This window comes from Somniosus microcephalus, unplaced genomic scaffold, assembly GCF_052327205.1.
Source record: "Somniosus microcephalus isolate GS21.2 unplaced genomic scaffold, FLI_Smic_1.0 unresolved_chr8, whole genome shotgun sequence".
NCBI lineage: Eukaryota > Metazoa > Chordata > Chondrichthyes > Squaliformes > Somniosidae > Somniosus > Somniosus microcephalus.
The window spans coordinates 38636684-38660668 of record NW_028225186.1 but is presented as its reverse complement, the minus strand read 5'-3'; the positions used below and the strand labels follow the sequence as shown (position 1 = coordinate 38660668).

Sequence of the window (23985 nt, the reverse complement as noted above, 5' to 3'; positions counted from 1 at the left end):
GAAGCCCTGAGACCTCATGGGGTCCGAAGTCAATGTTGCGGACACCTAGGGCCTCTCCTAACCAAGAGTACACCATTCTGCCACCAACCCCGGTGGGTCTGCCCTGCTGGTGGGATAGGACATACCCAGCGATGGTGATGGAGGAGTTTGGGACACTGGCTGAAAGCTGAAAAGTATGATTCTGTGAGTATGACTATGTCAGGCTGATGCTTGAATATTCTGTGGGACAGCTCTATCAATTTTGGCAAAAGTCCCCAGATTCTTGTGAAGATGAATTTGCAGAGTCGACTGGGCTGTGTGTGACGAGGTTGATGGCGGATGGTCTGTCCGGTTTTATCCTTATTGTTTTCATAGCAGTTTCTTACAACTTGTTAGGCCATTTCATAGGGCAATTAAGAGTGAACCACATTGCTGTGGAGACCATCGTTTGGTCCCCCAATGTAGAGGAGACACATTCTGAGCGGCGAATACAGGCTATTAAATTTAAAAAGGTACATGTTATTCACTAAGGAACTGCTGACATGCACGGTGCAAATTATAATACCAGGGGCCGCATACAAGCCATCAATCATACTGCTGAACCTCTAACCGGCAACGTGTACATTAAAACACCAGGGGGCATTCATTCACACTTACTTATACTGCAAAACTGCTAACCTCCTTGTTGGGACAGTAAGCTGTGAGGAGAAGACAAAGAGCCTGCAAAGTGATATAGATAGACTAAGTGAGTGGGCAGGTAAGGTGGCAGATGGAGTAATGTAGGGAAATGAGAGTTTATTCACTTTGGTAAGAAGAATAGAGAAAGAGAATACTTTTAAATTGTGAGGAACTTTCAAATGTTGTTGTTCAGAGAGATTTGGGACTCCTCCTGAAAGGAGCACTGAAAGCTAGCATGCAGGTACAGCAAGCAATAAGGAAGGCAAATGGCATGCTGGCTTTTATTGCAAGGGGGTTGGAGTATAAGTGTATGGACGTCTTGCTACAATTGTGCAGGGCCTTGGCGAGACCACACCTGGAGTATTGTGCACAGTTTCGGTCTACATATCTAGGGAAGGATATACTTGCCTTGGAGGCTTTGCAACGGCGGTTCACTAGATTGATTCCTGGGATGAGAGAGCTGTCCTATGATGAGAGACTGTGTAGAACGTGCCTGTACTCTCTGGGGTTTAGAAGAATGAATGTTATTCTCATTGAAACATACAAGGTTCTGAAGGGGAATTACAGCTTAGAGGCTGAGGTTTCATTTCCCCTGGGCTGGAGTGTCCATAACTAGTTGACATGGTCTCAGGATAAGGGGCCGTCCATTAAGACTGAAATTAGGAGGAATTTCATCAATCTGAGGGTTTTGAATCTTTGGAATTCTCTGCCCCAGAGGCCTGTGGATGCTGAGTCATTGAATATAATCAAGGCTGAGATTGATAGATTTCTGGACTCTAGGGGAATCAAGGAGTATGGAAATCGGGTGGAAAAGTGGCGTTGAGATCGATGATCAGCCAGGATCTTATGGATTGGGGCGAAGGGTCGTATATCCAGTCCTGCTCTTATTTCTTATGTTCTTATAATCTGTTACATCTCTAACTTTGTCCCATTTTGATGAAAGCACATCGACCTGAAACGTTAACGTTTTTTCTCTCGCCACAGATGTTGCCTGACCTGCTGTGTATTTCCAGCATTTCTGTTCTTATTTCAGATTTCCAGCATCCACGATATTTTGCTTTCGTATTAGAACAAATTATCAGCAATTGCTAGTGTGCATGTTGCATGTGCATCGTGCATGTTCGCAGGTCAGCAATACAAGTAACAGCAAGTGTGTGCAGCCGCTGCAGGTCAAAGGTGCGTGGTGCAGGTTAACAGTACTGCATTATTAGTAACGGCAAGAGTGCACCCCCAGCTGGTCTATTGCGCACAGTGTACATTAGCTGGTCTGCAATATAAGTATCGGCAGCGTGTGCCTACTGCTGGCCGAACGTGCATGGTGCATGTTAGCAGGTATGCAGTAAAAGTAACCGCAAGAGAGCGCTTCCTGCTGGTCTAAGGTGCGCGGTGCATGTTAACAGGACTGCATTTTAAGTAATGGCGAGTGTGCGCCCCCTGCTGCTCTAATACGCACAGTGCACGTTAGCCAGTCTGCCGTATAAGTAATGGCGAGTGTGCGCCCGCTGCTGTTCTAAGGTGCATGGTGCATGTTAGCAGGTCTGCAGTATAGGTAACGGCAAGAGTGCGCCTCCTGCTGATCTAAGGGACACAGTGAATGTTAGCAGGTCTGCAGTATAGGTAATGGAGAGTGCGCGCCCCCTGCTGGTCTAATGCACACGGTGCACGTCAGCAGGTCTGCAGTGTAAGTAACGGCGAGTGTTCGCCCCCTGCTGATCTAAGGTACACGGTGCACGTTAGCTATTCTACAGTAAAAGTAACGGCGAGTGTGCGCCCCCTGCTGCTCTAAGGTGCACAGTGCATGTTAGCCGGTCTGCAGTCTAAGTGCGAATGCAAGAGCGTCCTCTGGTGATTTAATATAGACAGTGCGATGCTTTCAACCGTTAACGTGCTTGTTTTTGATAGTTATTTATTTATTTTTAAACAAGTGTTTATGAAGACATTAAGTTCCTGACACTGAAATAATTCAACACAGAGGGAAAAAATGAGCAATTCTTACAGCAGATAATTTATTCTATGGGTGGAAGGAATGTCTAAGGGGGTTACCGAGTGATGGTGAAAACATTATTAACTTTTCTGCCATTCAGCAGAATTGTGATGAACTTTGAGGTTTTCCTCAATTTGTAGACTGTATTTTAAAGTGTTTGGTAAAAATGCTCAGTGTTTATGACACTGGAGTTCTGTGTGAGGAGCTAGTGAGTTTAACAGGGTCAGCACCGAATGCTGGAAGTTCTCTGACAGTCTCTGTCTCTCTGAATGCTGCAGGTGGTGTGGGCGGGTCAGGGTTGATTGACGGCTGAAGGCTGTTTCTGGTTCAGTAAATGTAGAATGTTCCTTCCAAATGTGTTCTGATTGACAGCTGCAAACGACTTATTTGTCTCAGGTCACATTAAGTGAATCATTCTTTGATCATTCCGTGTCTGCTTTAAAGGGGTTTGCTGTTAGTCAGGGAACATTCTGAATCTGTTTGACACGGGTTTACTGTCATTCTCGCATTCTCTGTCTTCTAAAAATGGGTTAGCTATCAGTCCCGGATCACCCCGTGCCTGTTGACTATTGGTGTGCTGTGAGTCACGGAACACAACCATATAATAAATAGGAGCAGGAGTAGACGATACTCTCCTTGCAGCCTTCACCGCCATTCAATATGTTCATGGCTGAACTTATACATCAATGCCACTTTCCCGCCCTATCCCCTGTCCCATGTTTCCCTTAGTGTCCTAAGACCTATCGATGTCAGTCTTGAATATACTCATTGACTGAACATCTTCAGCCCTCTGGGTTAGAGAATTCTAACGATTCAAATCCCTCTGGGTCAAAAAATTTCTCTCTATCTCAGTCCCAAATGGCCGACCCCTTGTCCTGAGACTCTGCCCCCTAGTTCTTGACTCTCCAATCAGGGCAAACAGCCGCTCAGCATCTACGCTGTCAAGCCCTTTAAGAATTATACACATTTCAATGCGATCATCTCTCATTCTTCTAAACTCCAGTAAAAATAGGCCCATTCTACTCAATTTCTCCTCATCTGGCAGCCCTCCCTTCCCAGAAATCAATCTAGTGAATATTCATTCCACCCCCTCCAAGGCAACTATATCCTTCCTTCGGTAAGGTTAACAAAAAGTGTACATAGTGCTCCAGATGTGTTCTCAGCAAAGCCCTAAATAATTGCAGCAAGGCATCCTTACTCTCGTACTGCAAAGCCCTTGTTCTAAAGGCCAAAATCCCCTTTACGTTCCTAATTGCTTGCTGTTGCTGAATGTTACCGTCCTGTGATTCGTGTAGAAGGACATCCAAATGCCTCTGAATCTGAAAACTCACTACTTTCTCACCATTAAAAAAAATCTTCTGTAATTCCATACTTCCTAGCAAAGTGGATAATATCACACTTCCCCACATTATACTTCACCTGACAACTTCTTGCCCATTCACTTAACCAGTCTATATTCATTTGCAGCCTATTTCCGTTCTGCTCATAGCATCCTTGCCCACTTAACTTGGTACCATCAGCAAACTTGAATATATTACACTCGGCCCCTCATCGATGTCATTGATATAGATTGTAAATGGCTGAGGGTCAAACACAGATCTTTCAGCACTCCACCAGTTACAACCTGCCATTGCGCAAGTCACCCGTTTATTCCTGCTCTCTGCTTTCTGTCCGTTAACCAATCTCAATCCACGCTACTATAGTGCCCCCAATCCAATGAGCACATGTAACAACCTGTTGAGTGGCACACTATTGAACGCCTTTTGAAAATCCAAATACATTACATCCACTGGTTTCCCCTTGTCTACCCTAAAAGTTACACCCTCAAAAAATTCTGATTGCTGTGTGAAACACGATTTCTCTTTCATAAAACAGTGTTGGCTCCGCCTAATTTTTTCTGATTTTCCAAGTGCCCTCCCACCACGTCCTTAATAATGGATTACAGCATTTTCCCTGCAAATGATGTCAGGCTAACTGGCCTAATGTTCTCTTTTTTATCTCTCCCTCCTTTCTTGAACAGCGGGGTAACATTTGATACCTTCCAGTCCACGAGGACCCTTCTAGATTCTAGGGGATTCTGGAAGATCAAAGCCAATGCACGCACTCTCTCTGCAGCCACCTGTTTTAAAAACGAAGGATGTAGGCCATCAAGTCCTGGGCATTTGTTGGCTTCTTGTCCCTTTCATTTCTCCAGGTTTTTTACTTTACTAATATTAAATACTTTCAGGTCCTCGATCTAATTAGCCTCTTGGTTCCACATAACTTCAGCTATGTTCTTTGTGTCTTCTACTGCAATGACAGATACAATATGTTTGATCCACGTCATGCAATTTCCTTATTCCACGTTATAATTTCTCTTGTCTCTGCCTCTAAGGAACCCGCCTTTAATTTCACTAATCTCTTCCTTTTTACACAATTAAAGCTCTTACAATCTGTTTTTAAATGTCTTGCTAATTTACTCTAATTCTATTTCCTCCCTCTTTATCAATCACTTGGTCAGCTTTTGCTGATTTTCAAAACATTCCGAATCCTCAGGCTTCCGACTATTTTTGTAACATTGTAAACCTCTTTTTTTAATCTAATACAATCACGAACTTCTCCAGTTAGCCATGCTTGTACCACTTTTCCAGTGTCGTTTTTATTCCTCAAGGGAATGTATATTCGTTGAGAATTCAGAATTATTTCTTTAAATGATTGCCATTGCTTATATACCGTTATATATTTTAATCTAATTCCACAATCTACCTTAGCCAACTCGCCCCATATAACTCCGTAACTCACTTTGTTTAAATTTAATCCCCTAGTTTCTGACTTAATGGCATCATTCTCAAATGTAATATGAAATTCTATCATATTATGAGCAATCTTCTCCAGAGGATCCTTTATGATAAGGTTACTAATTAACTCTGTCTTATTGCACAATACAAGATCTAAATTAACCTGTTCCCCAGTTCGTTCCTCGAAATATTGTTGTAGAAAACTGTCTCGAATGAAATGAATTCGTCCGCTATACTACTTCTGTCAATTTTCTTTGTCCAGTCTACATGAACAGTAATGTCTCCTATGATTATTGCCTTACCCTTGTTACATGCTCCTCTAATTTCCTGATGTAAAATCTGTCCAACATCATGATTACTGTTACGGTGGCTTTAAACTGATCCCACAACTGCTTTCTACCATTTGTTATTCCTGATTACCGCCCATACTGATTCTACATACTGATTATCTGGGGTTTTCTCACAACTGGCTTTATCTCACCCTTTATTAGTTGGCTACCCGCCTCCTTTTCCATTTTGCCTAATGTTTCTAAAAGTCAAGTACCCTGGAATATTTTGCTCCCAACCTTGGTTACCCTAAAACCACGTCTCAGTAATGGCTACTGGATAAAAGCCAATTATTTCTATTTGTGCCATTAATTCCTCTGTTGTGGAATGACAATTTTGTGCGACATTAGTTATAACTTTTTATTATTTTACCCTAATGTGGTCTTCGGCAGTACTGCCCTACTACAGCATTTAAACTTTCTGTCCCTTCCTGACAGCATCTGCTTGATTTTACCCCAATCGCTAATCTGTTCTACAGCCTGGACTTTTCCCTTTGGATTATAAACTTGCCCTTACCTGAGCCCACCTTCCCCCTTATTAGGGATTGTTCTTCTTAGAGCAGAGAAGATTAAGAGGTGTTCAAAATCATGATGGATTTGATAGAGTAAATGAGGAGAAACTGTTTGCAGTGGTAGAAGTGTTGGTAACCAGAGGACACAGATTTAAGGTGATTGGCCAAAGAACCAGAGGCGCCATGCAGGAATAAATTTTTAAGAAGCGAGTCGTTATGATCTGGAATGGGTGGTGAAAGCAGATTCAAAAGTTACTTTCAAAAGGGAATTGGATAAATACTTGATGGGAAAATGTACATGGCTATGGGGAAAGAGCAGGGGAGTATTACTAATTGGATAACTCCACCAAAGAGCCGTCACATGCAAGATGAGCCGAATGGCCTTCCTCTGCACTGTCCCACACTGTGATAGTAGGATTGAACTTGACATGTAAATTAATCCCATCAATCCCAAATCATGTGGCTTTGTGGCACCATTTCTCCAGCGAACCATGACCAAAATGACGACCCTCTCTCACTCTCTCTCACTCTCTCTCTCTCTGTCTGACTCTATCTGTCTTTCTCTTTCTGTCTCTCTCTGTCTCTCTCTTACTCTCTATCTGTCTCTCTCTGTCTCGCTCTCTCTCTGTCTCTCTCTCTCTCTCACTCTCTCTCTGTCCAGCTCTCTCTCTCTCTCTCTGTCTCTGTCTCTCTCTCTCGCTCTCTCTCTCTCTCACTGTCTCTCTCTCTCTCTGTCTGTCTCTCTCCCTCTGTATCCCTCTCTCTTGCTCTCTCCCTCTTTCACTCTCTCTCTCTCTCTGTCTCTCGCTCTCTCCCTCTTTCACTCTCTCTCTCTCTCTCTCGTTCTCTCCCTCTTTTTATCTCTCCCTCTGTCTCTCTCACTCTCTGTCTCTCTCTCTGTCTGTCTGTCTCTCTCTCTCTCTCTCTCTCTGTCTCTCTCTCTCTGTCTGTCTGTCTCTCTCTGTCTCTCGCTCTCTTGCTCTCTCCCTCTTTCACTCTCTCTCTCTCTCTGTCTCTCGCTCTCTCCCTCTTTCACCCTCTCTCTCTCTCTCTCTCTCCCTCTTTTTATCTCTCCCTCTGTCTCTCTCACTCTCTGTCTCTCTCTCTCTGTCTGTCTGTCTGACTGTCTCTCTCTCTCTCTCTGTCTCTCTCTCTCTCTCTCGCTCGCTCCCTCTTTCACTCTCTATCTCACTCGCTCTCTCTCTCTCTCGCTCTCTCTCACTCTCTCCGTCTTTCTCTCTCTCTCTCTCTCTCTGTCTCTCTGTCCTAAATTCCGGCAGCAAACAGCACACAGCACGGGTAAACTTGTCCATTCATAAGCAGAGAGGTTATGTTAAATTTATATAGAACCATGGTTAGATGGCACTTAGAATATTGTGCACAATTCTGGTCTCCATTTTACAAAAAAATAGAGAACTGGCGAAGGTGCAAAGAAGATTGAGAGGGATGATATCGGAACTGAGAGGGGATAAATAACTGGAAAGTCTGAACAGGCTGGCGTTCTCTTTTATGGAAACAGAAGGCTGAGAGGTGACCTTTTAAATTCTTTAAATTATGAAGGGGTTTGATATTTCAAATTAATGAACAGATCTGCTTCGATCAGGGTTCAAACCATCACGCCTAAATCACATTGAACATTGAGAACAACGCCGCAATCAATCAGATATCGCAGCTGAAAATACATCTCTTTGAAACAGGCACAGATAAAGAATGATCATAGAATCATAGAATGGTTACAGCACAGAAGGAGGCCATTCGCTCCATCAAGCCCGTGCTGGCTCTCTGCACGAGCACTTCAGCTAGTCCCACCCGCACACCTGCCCGTTCCCCATAGCTCTGCAATTTCTGCTCATTCAGGTCCTTATCCAAGTCCGTTTTGAAGGCCACGACTGAATCTGCCTCCGTCACCCTTTCCAGTTACTAACCGCTCGTTGCCTAAAAATGTGTTTCCACATGTCGCGTTTGGACCTTTTGCATGTCACATTAAATCTGTGCTCTCCGGCTCTCGACCCTTCTGGCAATCAGAACAGATTCCATCTATCTGCTCAACATAACATAAGAATATAAGAAATAAGAGCAGGACTAGGTCATTTTGACCTTCGAGCCTTTATCTGCTCTGAATGGACCGCTCATGATTTTGAAATGGCCCGGGGCTGACATGATCTGTACGAAGAGTATATCCCATTTAAACAGACACAGAATGACCCGGGACTGACAGCACATCCCTTTTAAACAGACACAGAATGACCCAGGACTGACAGCACATCCCTTTTTGACAGACACAGAATGATCCGGGACTGACAGCATGTCCCTCTTAAAAAGACACAGAATGACCCGGGACTGACAGCACATCCCTTTTAAACAGACACAGAATGATCTGGGACTGACAGCACATCCCTTTTAAACAGACACAGAATGATTCGGGACTGACAGCACATCCCTTTTAAGCAGACACAGAATGATCCGGGACTGACAGCATGTCCCTTTTAAACAGACACAGAATGACCCGGGACTGACAGCACATCCCTTTTAAACAGACACAGAATGATCCGGGACTGACAGCACATCCCTTTTAAACAGACACAGAACGATCCGGGACTGAGAGCACATCACTTTTAAACAGACACAGAATGATCCGGGACTGACAGCATGTCCCTTTTAAACAGACACAGAATGACCTGGGACTGACGGCACATCTCTTTTAAACAGAGACAGAATGATCCGGGACTGACAGCACATCCCTTTTAAACAGACACAGAACGATCCGGGACTGACAGCACATCCCTCTTAAACAGACACAGAATGACCCGGGACTGACAGCACATCCCTTTTAAACAGACACAGAGTGATCTGGGACTGACAGTACATCCCTTTTAAACAGACACAGAATGACTCGGGACTGACAGCACATCCCTTTTAAACAGACACAGAATGATCCGGGACTGATGGTACATCCCTTTTAAACAGACACAGAATGATCCAGGGCTGACAGTTGATCCCTTTTAAACACACACAGAATGAATCACTTTCGTACTGGGACAAGCAAGTCGTTTGCATCATTCAGTCCAAAAAAGCTGTTGGTTAGGAAATTCCTGAATTGATGAACCACAGGCAGCCTTCAGTTTTTTGTAAAGAAACAAACTTTCTAACATGCACCGTGCAAATTCACCCACCAGGGCACACACTCGCCTTCACTTACACTGCAGACATGCTTACATGCACCGTGCCTGTTAACCCACCAGGTGGGGCACATTCGCCATCATTTTTAAAGTATACTTATATTAATAGCAATTTTTGTTAAACAAGTCTATTATTTTCCCCTAATACCCTGGTCTAGCAAAAGTCTATCGAACTCAGTATACAATCATTAAATGATCCAGCAACAACTACCTTTTGTGGGAGGAAGTTCCACAATTCGACCTTTCTTTGTATGAAGAAATGTTTCCTAATTTCTCTCTTGAACGGCCTGGTTCCTATTTTAAGGTTAGGTCCCCTTGACCTAGACTCTACCACCACACCCCCCCCCGTCCCCCATCCCTCGCCCCAGTGGAAAACTTTTCCTTCTGTCTGCTCCATCAATTAACTTCAGTATCCTAAATATCAGAATCTGCCCACATGGCAGACTGATAAGACAGGTAAACGCCCAAAGGATCCAAGCAAAGTGGCAAGTTGGAAGCAAAGGGTAGTGGTCGATGGGAGTTGTGTTACTGGAAGGCTGTTAAGTGGGATTCGGGAGGGTTCATTACTAGGTCCCTTGCTTTTTGTGTTACATATCACTGATTTAGACTTCAATGTAGGATTTAGAATTTTGCAGATGTTATATAAACATTGTCCATGTGGTTGTTAGTGAGGAAGAAAGCTCCAGACTGCAGGACGTTATCAATGAATTGGTCAGGTGGGCAGAAAAGTGTCAAATGGAATTCAATTCGTAGAAGTGAGAGGTAATGCATTAGGAGAGGGCTAACAGGACAAAGGAATACACAATAAATGGTAGGATATGGAGGAGCGTAAAAGAACAGAGGGACATTGGAGTGCATGTCCACAGGTCCATGAAGGTCGCAGTGCTGGTAGATAAGGTGTTTAAGGAGGCAACAGCAAAAGACAGCGGATGCTGGAATCAGAAATAAAAACAAAAAGTATTGGAAATATTCAGCAGGTCATTATTTCTGATTGCCTGCTGAATATTTCCAGCATTTTCTGTTTTTATTTCAGATGAGCTGCTGAATATTTCCAGCAGTTTCTGTTTTTATTATTGGTTAAAAAGTCCAAGGGAATATTTTCCTTTATTAGGCGGCAGGTGGTTAAGAAGGCAAATGGTATGTTGGCCTTCATAGCGTGAGGGTTTGAGTACAGGAACAAGGATGTATTGCTGCAGTTGTACAGGGCATTGGTGAGACCACATCTTGAGCATTATGTGTAGTTTTGGTCGCCTTATCTGAGGAAGGATGTTCTTGCCATGGAAGGAGTTCTGCAAAGATTCACCAGGCAGATAGCTGGGATGGCAGGAATGATGTATGACGAGAGATTGGGTCGATTGGGCTTATACTCACTGGAGTTTAGAAGAATGAGAGGGGATCTCATTGAAACGTATAAAATTCTGAAACGACTGGACAGACTAGATGCAGGAACGATGTTCCCGATGGTCGGTGAATCCAGAGCCAGGGGTCACAGACTAAGGATAAGGGGTAAGCCATTTAGGACAGAGATGAGGAGGAATTTCTTCATCCCGCGAGTGGTGAACCTGTGGAATTCTGAACCACGGAAGGCAGTAGAGGCCAATTCATTAAACATATTCTAGAAGGAGTTGGATATATTTCTTAAGGCTAAAGGGATCAACGGTTATGGGGAGAAAGCAGGGACCGGGTACTGAATTTGAATGATCAGCCATGATCGCATTGAATGGCGGAGCAGGCTCGAGGGGCCGAACGGCCTACTCCTGCTCCTATCTTCAATGTTTCTATGTTTCTATTCGCCAAGGCATAGAATTCAACAACAGGATTGTTATGCTTAAACAGTATAAAACACTAGTTCGGCCACAGCTAGAGTACTGCAGACAGTTTTGGTCACCACAGTACAGGAAAGATGTTATTGCACTAGAGAGGGTACCGAGGAGATTTACTAGGATGTTGCCAGGACTGGAACATATTTGCTATAAGTAAAGATTGGATAGGGTTGGGTTGTTATCTTTGGAGCAGAGGAGGTGGGGGGAAGACATAATTGAGGTGCATAAAATTCTGAGGGGCCAAGATACAGTGGATAGGAAGGACCATTTTCCCTTAGCAGAAATGTCAATGATCAGGGGCGTAGATTTAAAGTAACTGGTAAAATGATTAAAGAGGAGTTGACAAGAACCATTTTCACACAGAGAGTGGAGCGGATCTGGAAGTCACTACCGATCACATTAATAGAAAGCACTATGGATATGTACTTGAAGTGCTGTAACCTACAGGGCTACGGACCCAGAGCTGGAATGTGGGATTAGGCAAAACATCTTTTTCGTCTGGCAAAGACACGATGGGCCGAATGGCCTCCTTCTCTGGCGTAAATTTCTGTATTTCTATGATCACTGCCCTTAATCTTCAATATTCCAGGGAATACAAGCCTAGTTTATGTGATCTCTGCTCATAGCCTAACCCTTGGTGCCCTGGTAACACACTCGTGAATCTGCACCGCACTCCCTCCAAGGTCAATATATCCTTTCTAAGGTGCAGTGCGCAGAACTGTACACAGTGGCCTAACCAGGCCTCTGCACAGCTGTCACACAACTTCCTTCCATTTATATTGTGCAGGGCAGTTGCATAATAGTTTGCACAGGTCATTTCACTGTTGAAAGGTTGAATTTGCGGAGCTGCGATGGCCGAGTGGTTAAGGCATTGGACTTGAAATCCAATGGGTTTTTCCCATGCAGGTTCAAACCCTGCTCAAAGTGATTCTGCAGCAAATTTTTTATTTCATCGGTTCACTGTGGAGACCACTGGCCCCGAAACTGATCAGAACTCCCTCCAATGCACGTTATTACACTGATTAACCCAAAGCTGTTGTTCCAATTGGAAGCACTAATTTATCATCAATTAGAAATTGTGGATTTGTTTGAAGCTATTTGCAAAGATCAGTGAGAAATTTACACATAAGACAACACGTAAAAATTCCATTTAATCAAGAACCCTGCAATGTTTGGAAGGAAAAGAGTGGAAACGCGGTTTGGTTTTCTAAAGTTGAACATGAATTAAAAAGTGTGTAAAATGACCGCAGCAGGACTCGAACCTGCAATGTTCTGATGGCATCAGAATTTACACCGACGTCAAACACCTTATCCATTAGGCCACACAGCCACACAAATGTGCACTGAACAAATCCTAATAATGAGTGATTAAACTCCGTCATTGTGTTCATTTCAAGAACAACAGAGAATGCTGGAAACACTCAGCAGGTCAGGCAGCATCGAGTGAGGGCGAAACAGACTTAAACTTTCAGGTCGAACCCTTCGTCAGAACTGGAAAAGATTAGGGAAGAGGGATTTTTAAGCAGGGGTGGGTGGAGGCGAGGTAACAACAAAGGGAATGTCTGTGATAGAATGGAAGGCAGGAGAGATTGACTGACAAAAGGGATGATGGTGCAAGACAATAGGAGAGGTAATAGGACAAGTTAACGAATAACAGATGGCTCAAGATGAGGTGTGAATGATTATGGCAGAAACATTAACAACTGTCATGTGAGGAAACATGAGAAACAATTAAGAAAATAAAAGAAATAGAGGGGCCAATTTATAGCCTGAAATTGTTGAACTCGGTGTAAAGTCCAGAAGGCTGTAAAGTGGCTAACAGAAAGATGAGGTGCTGTTCCTCGAGCTTACATAGAGCTTCATTGGAACAGTGTAACAGGCCAAGGAAGGAGAGATCAGAGAGGGAGTGGAGCAGATAATTATAGTGACAGGTGACCAGAAGCTCTGGGTCACACTTGCCGACTGTTCTGCAAAGCGGTCACCCAATCTCCATTTGGTGTCACAATGTAGATTCAGCGAATACAGTATACTAAATTGTAAGAAGTACATGTAATCGCTAATTCACCTGGAAGGAGTGTTTGGTGCCCTGGGCGATGGGAAGGAAGGAGGTAAAAAGGGCAGGTATTGAATCTGCTGCACTTGCATGGGATGGTGCGGGGCGAAGGAGAAGGGGTGTTGGGGTGATAGAGGAGTGGACCAGGCTGTCATGGAGGGAGCAGTCCTTCGAAATGCTGAAAGGGAGGAGGGGAAGATGTGTTTGGTGGTGGGATCATGCTGGAGGTGGTGGAAATGGCGCAGGATGATCCGTTGAATGTTGAGGCGGGTGGTGTGAAAGGTGAGGACAAGGGGGGAGCCCTATTATGTTTCTGGGAGTGAGCAGAAGGGTGAGAGCTGCCGTGCGGGAAATGGAACAGACTCGGTCGAGTGTCATGTCAACCATGGTAGAGGGTGATCCTCAGATGAGGAAAATGGAAGACATACCGGAAGCACTGGTATGGAAGGTGGCCTCATCAGAACAGATGCAACAGAGACAGATAAACTGGGAGAATGGAATAGAATGGAATGGATAAATCCCCAGGGACTGATAATCTACATCCTAGTGTACTTAAGGAAGTGGCCCTAGAAATAGTAGATGCATTGCTGGTCATCTTCCAAAATTCGATAGAATCTGGAACAGTTCCCATGGATTGGAGGGTAGCTAATGTTACCCCACTATTCAAAAAAGGTGGTAGAGAGAAAGCGGGGAATTATAGACCGGTAAGCCTGACATCGGTAGTGGGGGAAATGCTATGTGGATGTGGTGTATTTGGACATTCAGAAGGCTTTTGAGAAGGTCCCACACAAGAGTTTAGCGTGTAAAGTTAAGGCACATGGGATTGGGGGCAAGGTACTGACTTGGATAGATAACTGGTTGGCAGACAGGAAGCAAAGAGTTGGAGCAAACGGGTCTTTTTCCGAGTGGCAGGCAGTGACTGGTGGGGTACCACAGGGATCGGTGCTAGGACCCCAGTTATTCACAATATATATTAATAATCTAGACGAGGGAACTAGATGTAATATCTCAAAGTTTGCAGATGACACAAAGCTGGGTGGGCATGTGTGCTGTGAGGAGGATGCCGAGAAACTCCAATATGATTTGGACAGGTTGGGTGATTGGGAAGAAGCATGTCCGATGCAGTATAATGTGGATAAATGCGAGGTTGTCCACTTTGGTGGCATTAACAGGAAGGCAGATTATTATCTGAACGATAATAGATTGGGAGAAGGGGAAGTGCAACTAGACCTGGGTGTCCTTGTGCACCAGTCGCTGAAGGTAAGCATGCAGGTGCAGCAGGCGGTTAAGAAGGCAAATGGTATGTTGGCCGTCGTAGCGAGAGGGTTCGAGTACAGGAACAAGGATGTTTTGCTGCATTTGTACAGGGCCTTGGTGAAACCACATCTTGAGCATTGTGTGCAGTTTTGGTCACCTTATCTGAGGAAGGATGTTCTTGCCATGGAGTGAGAGTAGTGAAGATTCACCAGACCGATACCTGGGATGGCAGGAATGACATATGAGGAGAGATTGGGTCGATTGGTCTTATACTCGCTGGAGTTTAGAAGAATGAGAGGTGATCTCATTGATACTTATAAAATACTAACAGGACTAGACAGACTAGATGCAGTAAGGATGTTCCCAATGGCCGGGGATTCCAGAAACAGGGGTCACAGCCTAAGGATAAGGGGTAAGCCATTTAGGACAGAGATGAGGAGGAATTACTTCATCCAGAGAGTGGTGAACCTGTGGAATTCTCTACCACAGAAGTCAGTGGAGGCAAATTCATTAAATATATTCAAGAAGGATAAGATATATTTCTTAAGGCTAAAGGGATCAAGGGATATGGGGAGAAGGCAGGGACAGGGTACTGAATTTGGATGATCAGCCATGATCTCATTGAATGGTGGAGCAGGCTCGAGGGGCTGAATGGCCTACTCCTGCTCCTATCTTCTATGTCTCTATGTTTCTATGAGCCCTTACAGCAAGCGTGGTGGGAGGAAGTGCGGTCCAGGTAGCTGTGGGAGTCAGTGGGCTTATAGTGGATGTTGGTCGATAGCCTATCCCCAGAAATGGAGACAGAGAAGTCGAGGAAGGGAAGGGAAGAGTCGGAGATGGACCATGTGAAGGTGAGGGAAGGGTGGAAATTGGAGGCAAAGTGAAAGAAATTATCTCGTTCAGGGCGAGAGCAGGAAACGGCACCAATACCATCAATGATGTACCGGAAAAAGAGGTGAGGAAGGGGACCTGAGTAGGACTTGAACAAAGAATGTTCCTCATAACCCACAAAAAGGCAGGCATAGCTAGGGCCCATGCAGGTACCTATAGCAACACCTTTAATTTGGAGGAAGTGAGTGGAATCAAAGGAGAAGTTGTACAATGAGAGAACAAGTGCAGCCAGGCGGACAAAGGCGGTGGTGGATGGGGACTGGTGGGGCCTCTGTTCAAGGAAGAAGTGGAGCCGCTTAAGGCCGTCCTGGTGGTGGATGGAGGTGTAGAGGGAATGGACATCCAGAGTGGAAAGGAGACGTTTGGGGCCAGGAAACTGGAAACTGTTAAAATACGGAGGGTATTGGAAGAGTCGCGCATGTAGGTGGGAAGGGACTGGACAAGTCGAGAAAAAATAGAGTGAAGATAGGAAGAAATCAGTTCTGTGGAGCAAGAACAGGCTGCAACAATTGGTCAACCAGGGCAGTCCTGTTTGTGGATCTTGGGAAGGATGTAGAAGTGAGCAATGCAGTGTTGAGGATCTGAGAGATTGGCGGCCATGGGGGGAAGATCTCCAGAGGAGATGAGGTCAGTGACAGTCTTGGAAACAATTGCTTGATGTTCAATAGTGGGGTCATGGTCCAGGGGGAGGTAGGAGGAGCTGGCAGAGAGTTGCCATTCAGCCTCCGGATGGTAGAGGTCGGTTCTCCAAACAACAACAGCACCATCTTTGTCAGCAGGTTTAATAACAATGTTAGGGTTGGATCGGAGAGAACGGAGTGCTGCAAGTTCAGAGGGAGATAGGTTGGAGTGGGTGAGGGGAGCAGGGAACTGGAGATGGCCGATGTCATTTCAGTCTCATTCTTTGCACTCCAAACCAACAGAAAGAGTAGACAATGGTAATGCAGCAGGTGTAATTTATCTGGATTTTCAGAAGGCCTTCGATAATGTACCCCATAATAGACTGATGAACAAGGTCATAGAATCCGGAGTCAGGTGAGAAGTAGTGGAATGGATTGCTGGCTGGCTTAAGGAGAGAAGGCAGATAGTCCGACTGCTGGGTAGTTTATTCACAGTGGCAGAAGGTGGGTAGTGGTGTTCCACAAGTATCTGAGCTGGAGCCACTGCTGTTCCCAATTTATATTAACGATTTAGACTTAGTGATCAGAAACACAATTTATAAATTTGCAGATGACACCAAATTGGGGGGGATAGTCAATACTGAGGAGGACTGCAGCAAGTTACAGGAGGACATTAATAAACTTGCAGAATGGGCATAGAATTGGCAAATGAATTTGAACACAGATAAGTGTGACGTATTTCATTATGTTAGGAGAATAGGGAGGTCACTTATTTCTTGGCGGGTGCAAGTCTAGGTGGGGTAGAGGAACAAAGGGATCTCGGAGTACAAATGCACAAATCACTGAAAGTTGTTACACAGGTTAACAAGTCCATATATAAAGCAAACCAAGCACTACGGTTTATTTCGAGAGGGATAGAATTGAAAAGTAGGGAAATTATGCTAAACCAGTACCAAACCTTGATTAGACCAAGGGTACAGTGAAGATTTACAAGGAAGATACCAGAAATGTGAGGCTTTACATTTCAGGAAAGGATTAACAGGCTGGGTCCCTTTTCATTTGAAAAAAGAAGGCTGAGAAGTGAGCTAATAGAGATCTTTAAAATTATGAAAGGTTTTTACAGAGTGAATATAGAGAGAATGTTTCCACTTGTGGAGAAGAGCATAACTAGAGGCCATCAATATAAGATAGTCAGCAAGAAATCCAATCGGGAATTCAGCAGAAACTTCTTTACCCAGAGAGTGGTGAGAATGTGGAACTCGCTACCACAGGGAGTGGTTGAAGCGAATAGTTCAGATGCATTTAAGGGGAGGCTAGGTTAGAACATGAGGGAAAAGTGAACAGAGGGTTATGCTGATAGATTTAGATGAGGAAAGACGGGAGGAGGATCGAGTGCAACATAAACGGTGGCATGGACTGGTTGGACCGAACGGTCTGTTTCTGGCGGTATGTTAATAATGAGTGATTAAACCCCGGGATTGTATTTATTTCAGTTCTATTCTTTGCACTCCAAACCAATCAGCGGCTGTGAGCCGTTCACTGATTGAAATACGAGAAGTCCTGATGGATCTGGAATTGTTGATTTAATGTTGGAAACCTCCGCAGGTCATAACTCAGGATTTCCAGCTTTCCTTCAAAGTATTGCAGGTCCCGTGTGAGTTTCCATCCAAACTTTTCAACAAATAACAAATGGAAGAAACTACCCTCTCTATCAAAAATCAAATGGCCCGTACGGGGATCAAACCCACGACCTTGGCACCACGCTCTAACCAATTAAGCGAACCAGCTGTCGGGTTTGGTTTATGTGTATAAGCTTATATTTTCGAGACTCTAGCTGACGATTTCCTGCATTAATCTTTCAGCATACAACCTGCAGTTGTCAATCATACACTATCCTATCGGCAAATACTGTACATATGTCACTCTGTGCCACACATGACAACAGCCAACACAAGTGCCAGGCAATGGCCAGCTCCAACAAGCAAAAGTCTAACCACCGCCCCTTCACATTCAACAGCATGACCATCACCGAATCCGCCACCACCATTACCAACAACAACTTGCATTTATATAGCACCATTAACGTAGTAAAACGTCCCAAGGCGCTGCACAGGTGTATTTTCAGACAAAACATTTGACACCAATCCACATAAGGAGAAATTAGGGCAGGTGACCAAAAGCTTGGTCAAAGAGATAGGTTATAAGGAGCATCTTAAAGGAGGAAAGAGAGGTGGACAGGTTTAGGCAGGGAATTCCAAAGCTTAGGGCAACAGGAAGGTTGAGCGATTATAATCAGGGATGCTCAGGAGAGCAGGATTAGAGGAGCGCAGATATTTCAGGGAGTTGTGGGGCTAAAGGACGTTACAGAGATAGGGAGGGGCGAGGCCGTGGAGGGAATAGAAAAGCAAAATATTATTAAAATGGAGAGAGACTACAGAATGCTGCGGTTAAGAGGGATCAGGGTGTCCTCGTACATGAAACACAAACAGTTAGCATGCAGTAATTAAGTAGGCAAATGGAAGGTTGGCCTTTATTGCAAGGGGCTTGGAGTATAAAATTAGGGAAGTCTTGCTGCAACTGTACAGGTGAGGCCACGCCTAGCGTACTGCATACATTTTTGTTCTCCTTATTTAAGGAGGGATATACTTGCATTGGAGACAGTTCAGAGAAGGTTCTCTAGGTTGATTCCTGGGATGAAGGGATTGTCTTATGAGGAAAGGTTGAGCAGGTTGGGCCTATACTCATTGGGGGTTAGAAGAATGAGAGGTGATCTTATTGAAACATATCAGATTCTGAGGGGGCTTGACAGGGTAGATGCTGAGAGGCTGTTTTCCCTCATGGGGGAATCCAAAATCAGGTGGCATAGTTTCAGAATAAGGATTTGTCCATTTAAGACGCAGATGAGGAGGAATTTCTTCTCTCAGAGGGTTGTGAATCTTTGGAATTATCTACCCCAGAGAGCTGTGGAGCCTGAATCATTGATTATATTCAAGGCTGAGATAGACAGATTGTTGAACTATCGGAGAGTCAAGGGTTAAGGGGGAACAGGCAGAAAAGTGGTGTTGAGGCCCAGATCAGATCAGCCATGACCTTATTGAATGGTGGAGCAGGCTCGAGGGGCCAAATGGCCAACTCCTGCTCCTATTTCTTATGTTCTTATGTTCTTATAAGGGCAGCAGGTGCATGGGAACACCATCAACTCCAAGTTCCCCTCCAAGTTACACACCATCCCGACATGAAAATATATCACCATAACTTCATCGTCACTAGGTCAAAATCCTAGAATTCCCTCCCCAACAGTACTATTGGAGTACCTTCACCACATTGACTGCAGTGGGTCAGGAGGGCTTCTCACTACCACCTTCTCAAGGGCAATTAGGGATGGACAATTAATGCTGGCCTTGCCAGCGATGCCCAAGTCCTAGGAACAAATTACATTAAATTAAAATAGTCACGACTGGATGTGGCAGGATTGCAGAGCTTTGATCTGATCCGTTGGTTGTTGGATCGCTTCGCTCTGTCTACACATGCTGTTTCCATAGCTTAGCATGTGTGTAGTCCTGTGTTGTAGCTGCATCAGGTTGGCACCTCATTTTAGGTATGCCTGGTGCTGCTCCTGAAATGCTCTTCTACACTCCTCAATGAACCAGGGTTGGTCCCCTGTCTTGATGCTAATGGTAGGGTGAGGGATATGCCAGTTCATAAGGATACAGATTGTGGTGGAATACAATTCCAAAACTGAGGCCCCCTCTGCTCTCTCGGGTGGACATAAAAAATCCCATGGCACTATTGGAAGAAGAGCAGGGGGTGGTGAGGTTTACCCCGGTGTCCTGTAGCCAATATTTATCCGCAAATCACCATCACTAAAACAGGTTATCATCGATTATCACATTGTGGGAGATTGCTGTGCACAAATAGGCTGCTGCTTTTTTTCCTACATTACAACAGCGACTACAACTTCATTGCCTGTAAAGCGCTTTGAGACGTCCTCAGGTGAAAGGCGCTGTAGAAATCAGAGTCTTTCTTTTACAGCCTTCGAAGTCACAGAATCACAGAAACCCCACAGTGCAGATAGAGGCAATTTCGGCCCATCGAGCCTGCACCGACACATATCCCACCCGATCCCCATAACCCCTACACTAACACATATCCCACCCTATCCCCGTAACCCCACGTATTTAATCCCCCTAACACGAAGGGTCAATTTATCATAGCCAATCAACCTAACCCGCACATCTTTGGACTGTGGGAGGAAACCGGAGCACTGACAACTGACAAAAACCAAATGTCAACATAAATTGAATTTAACAGCGAAAAGATTTAAGGCAGACAGGTTAGCTCAGGAGGTTAGAGCGTGGTGCTAATAACGCCAAGGGCGCGGGTTTGATCCCCGGATGGGCCATTTACTTTTTGATGGTGTGGGTAGTTTCTTAATATTACAATTTGCTGAAAAGATTGGAGCTGTAATACTTTGAAGCAAAGCTACAAAACCTTAGTTCTGCCGAGAGCTCAAGGAACTGGAAGGTTGACCCTGTGTCTATCTGTCCACAGATGGCGCTGATCTACAAATTGTTCCTACTGGTCGCGTGGCCTAATGGATAAGGCGTCTGACTTCGATATTAATCCTGAGGTTATCAGAAAGTTACAGGTTCGAGTCCTGCCACGGTCTTTTTACACACTTTTTAATTCGTGTTCAGTTTTATAAAACCAAACCGTGTTCCCACTTAGTAGCTGAAGGTGATTCCCTACCAAACACTGCAGGGCTCTTTATTAATTAATATTTTTGATGCTGCTTTGTGTTTGTATTGCTTACGAGTTCCCAACAAATCCACAATATCTAATTGATGCTGATAAATTATTAGTGTTCCAATTGGAACAACAGCTTTGGGTTAATCAGTGTAATAAAGTGCAGTGGAGGGAATTCTGATCAATTTCGGGGCCAGTGATCGCCACAGGGAGCCGATGAAATAAAATAAAGAATTTGCATCAAAGTCGCTGCGAGCAGGGTTCGAACCTGCGCGGGGAAACCCCATTGGATTTCAAGTCCAACGCCTTAACCACTCGGCCATCGCAACTGCACATTAACAGTGAGAACATACTTCCTACTGTGAGTGAGTCAGGAACTAGCTCAGAGAAGACTGGTCACAAATACTCACCGATAAATCCAGCAGGGAATTCAGGATTAACATCTTTGGCCAAAGAGTGCTGAGAATGCAGTAGTTGAGGCGAATACTACAGATGCATTTAAGAGGAAGGGAGAAAGGAATAGAAGGATATGCTGATAGGATTTTTTAAATTCGTTTATGGGATGTGGGTGCGCTGGCAAGGCCAACATTAAATGCCCATCCCTAATTGCCCCTTGAGAAGGTGGTGGTGAGCCGCCTTCTTGAACCGCTGCAGTCCGTGTGGTGAAGGTGCTCCCACAGTGCTGTTAGGGAGGGAGTTCCAGGATTTTGACCCAGCGACGATGAAGGATCGGCAATATACTTCTAAGTCAGAATGGTGTGTGACTTGGAAGCGATCTTGGAGGTGGGGGTGTTCCCATGCGCCTGCTGCACTTGTCCTTCTAGGTGGAAGAGGTTGCGTGTTTGGCAGGTGCTGCTGAAGAAGCCTTGGTGAGTTGCTGCAGTGCATCTTGTAGATGGTACGCACTGCAGCCACGGTGCGCCGGTGGTGGAGGGAGTGAATGTTTAAGGTGGTGGATGGGGTGCCAATCAAGCGGGCTGCATTGTCCTGGATGGTGTCGAACTTCCTGAGTGTTGTTGGAGCTGCACTCATCCAGGCAAGTGGAGAGTATTCCATCACACTCCTTACTTGTGCCTTGTAGATGGTAGAAAGGCTTTGGGGAGTCAGGAGGTGAGACACCCGACGCAGAATGCCTAGCCTCTGACCTTCTCTTGTTGTCACAGTATTTATGTTCAATGGTAACCCCCAGGATGTTGGTGGTCAGCTCCTTTGTTCATGTTGGACCAAGGTTTTAATGAAGTCGGGAGCCGAGTGCTCTTGGCAGAACCCAGACCAGGCATCAATGAGCAGGTTATTGGTCAGTAAGTGCCACTTTACAGCACTGTGGATGAAACCTTCCATCACTTTGCTGATGATTGAGAGTAGAGAGTAGACTGATGGGGCGGTTATTGGCTGGATTGGATTTGTCCTGCTTTTTGTGGACAGGACAAACCTGGGCAGTCGTCCACATTGTTGGATAGATGCCAGTGTTGTAGCTGTACTAAAACAGCTTGGCTGGAGCACAAGTCTTCAGAATAATAGCCGGGGTGTTGTCAGGGCCCAGAGCCATTGCTGTATCCAGTGTGCTCAGCCTTTTCTTGATATCACGTGGAGTGAATCGAATTGGCTGAAGGCTGGCTTCTGTGATGGTGGGGACCTCAGGAGGAGGCTGATATGGATCAGGCCAGGTTGTCCGTATATTTTCATTTTTATTATTTTGTTTCGTAGCGGTTTGTTACAACTAAGTGGCTTACTAGGCAATTTCAGAGGGCAGTTAAGAGTCAACCACATTGCTATGGGACTGGAGTCACACAAAGGCCAGACCAGGTAAGGATGGCAGATTTCTTTCCCTGAAAGACATTAGTGAACCAGATGGGTTTTTACGACAATCCGATAGTTTCATGGTTACCATTACTGATTCTAGTTTATTTGGGGGGTGAGGAGAAATAGAGAAGGAGGAGGCTCGTGTGGAGACCAGTTCGTGCAAATGGACTGTTTCTGTGGGGCAGACTCTATAATATTATGTAACACCCGTTTTAATCAGACACAGAATGATCCGGGACTGACAGCACATCCCTTTTAAACAGACACAGCATGACCAGGGACTTACAGCACATCCCTTTTAAACAGACACAGAATGATCCGGGACTGACAGCACATCCCTTTTAAACAGACACAGAATGATCCGGGACTGACAGCACATCCCTTTTAAACAGACACAGAATGACCCGGGACTGACAGCACATCCCTTTTAAACAGACACAGGGTGATCCTGGACTGACAGTACATCCCTTTTAAACAGACACAGAATAATCCGGGACTGACAGCACATCCCTTTTAAACAGACACAGAATAATCCGGGACTGAAAGCATGTCCCTTTTAAACAGACACAGAATGATCCGGGACTGACAGCACATCCCTTTTAAACAGACACAGAATAATCCGGGACTGACAGCATGTCCCTTTTAAACAGACACAGAATAAACCGGGACTGACAGCATGTCCCTTTTAAACAGACACAGAATGATCCGGGACTGAAAGTAGACCCCTTTTAAACAGTCATGGAATGCTGCCTGACCTGCAGAGTGTTTCCAGCATTTCATCTGTTTATATTTCAGATTTCCAGCATCAGCACTATTTTGCTTTTGTAACAGAGTTTTGCGTAATTGGCTCTGTGGCGCAATGGATAGTGCATTGGACTTCTAACTTGTGTGACAGATTAAGGTATTCAAAGGTTGTGGGTTCGAGCCCCACCAGAGTCGGATTTTGGGTCAGTGTTCGGTGGTTCCTCCACTGATGGTACATTAATCGGTAATTCAGAGAAGGGAAACTACCGCCCGACACTTTCCCTCTGAGTACTCTGAACCCCTGAGTCAGTTACACAGAAGCAGGAGAAGGCCATTCAGTCCCATGGCCGTTTTACATAGGAACAGGAGGAGACCATTCAGTCCCATGACCCTTTTACACAGTAACAGGAGGAGGCCATTCAGCCCCTTTAGCCTGTTATACAGGAACAGTAGGAGTCCATTCAGCCCCTCGAGCATGTTACACAGGGACAAGAGGAGGCCTTTAACGCCTCGAGCCTGTTGCATTGGACAGGAGGAAGCCGTTCAGCGATACAAGCTCTGTACAAGAACAGTAGAACTCCATTCAGCCCCTCGAACCTGTTACATAGGATGA

At 44.9% G+C, this 23985-nt stretch overlaps 2 non-coding genes across 2 annotated transcripts; one reads left to right on the top strand and one right to left on the bottom strand.

Moving 5' to 3' along the window:
- Positions 1 to 21072: 21072 nt before the first annotated feature.
- Positions 21073 to 21154, bottom strand: trnas-uga (transfer RNA serine (anticodon UGA)). Its single transcript has one exon. It is a non-coding gene; the product is annotated as a tRNA-Ser (tRNA).
- A 2319-nt stretch (positions 21155 to 23473) lies between these two features.
- Positions 23474 to 23567, top strand: trnar-ucu (transfer RNA arginine (anticodon UCU)). The gene is made up of 2 exons: positions 23474 to 23510; positions 23532 to 23567. It is a non-coding gene; the product is annotated as a tRNA-Arg (tRNA).
- The last annotated feature ends 418 nt before the right edge of the window (positions 23568 to 23985 follow it).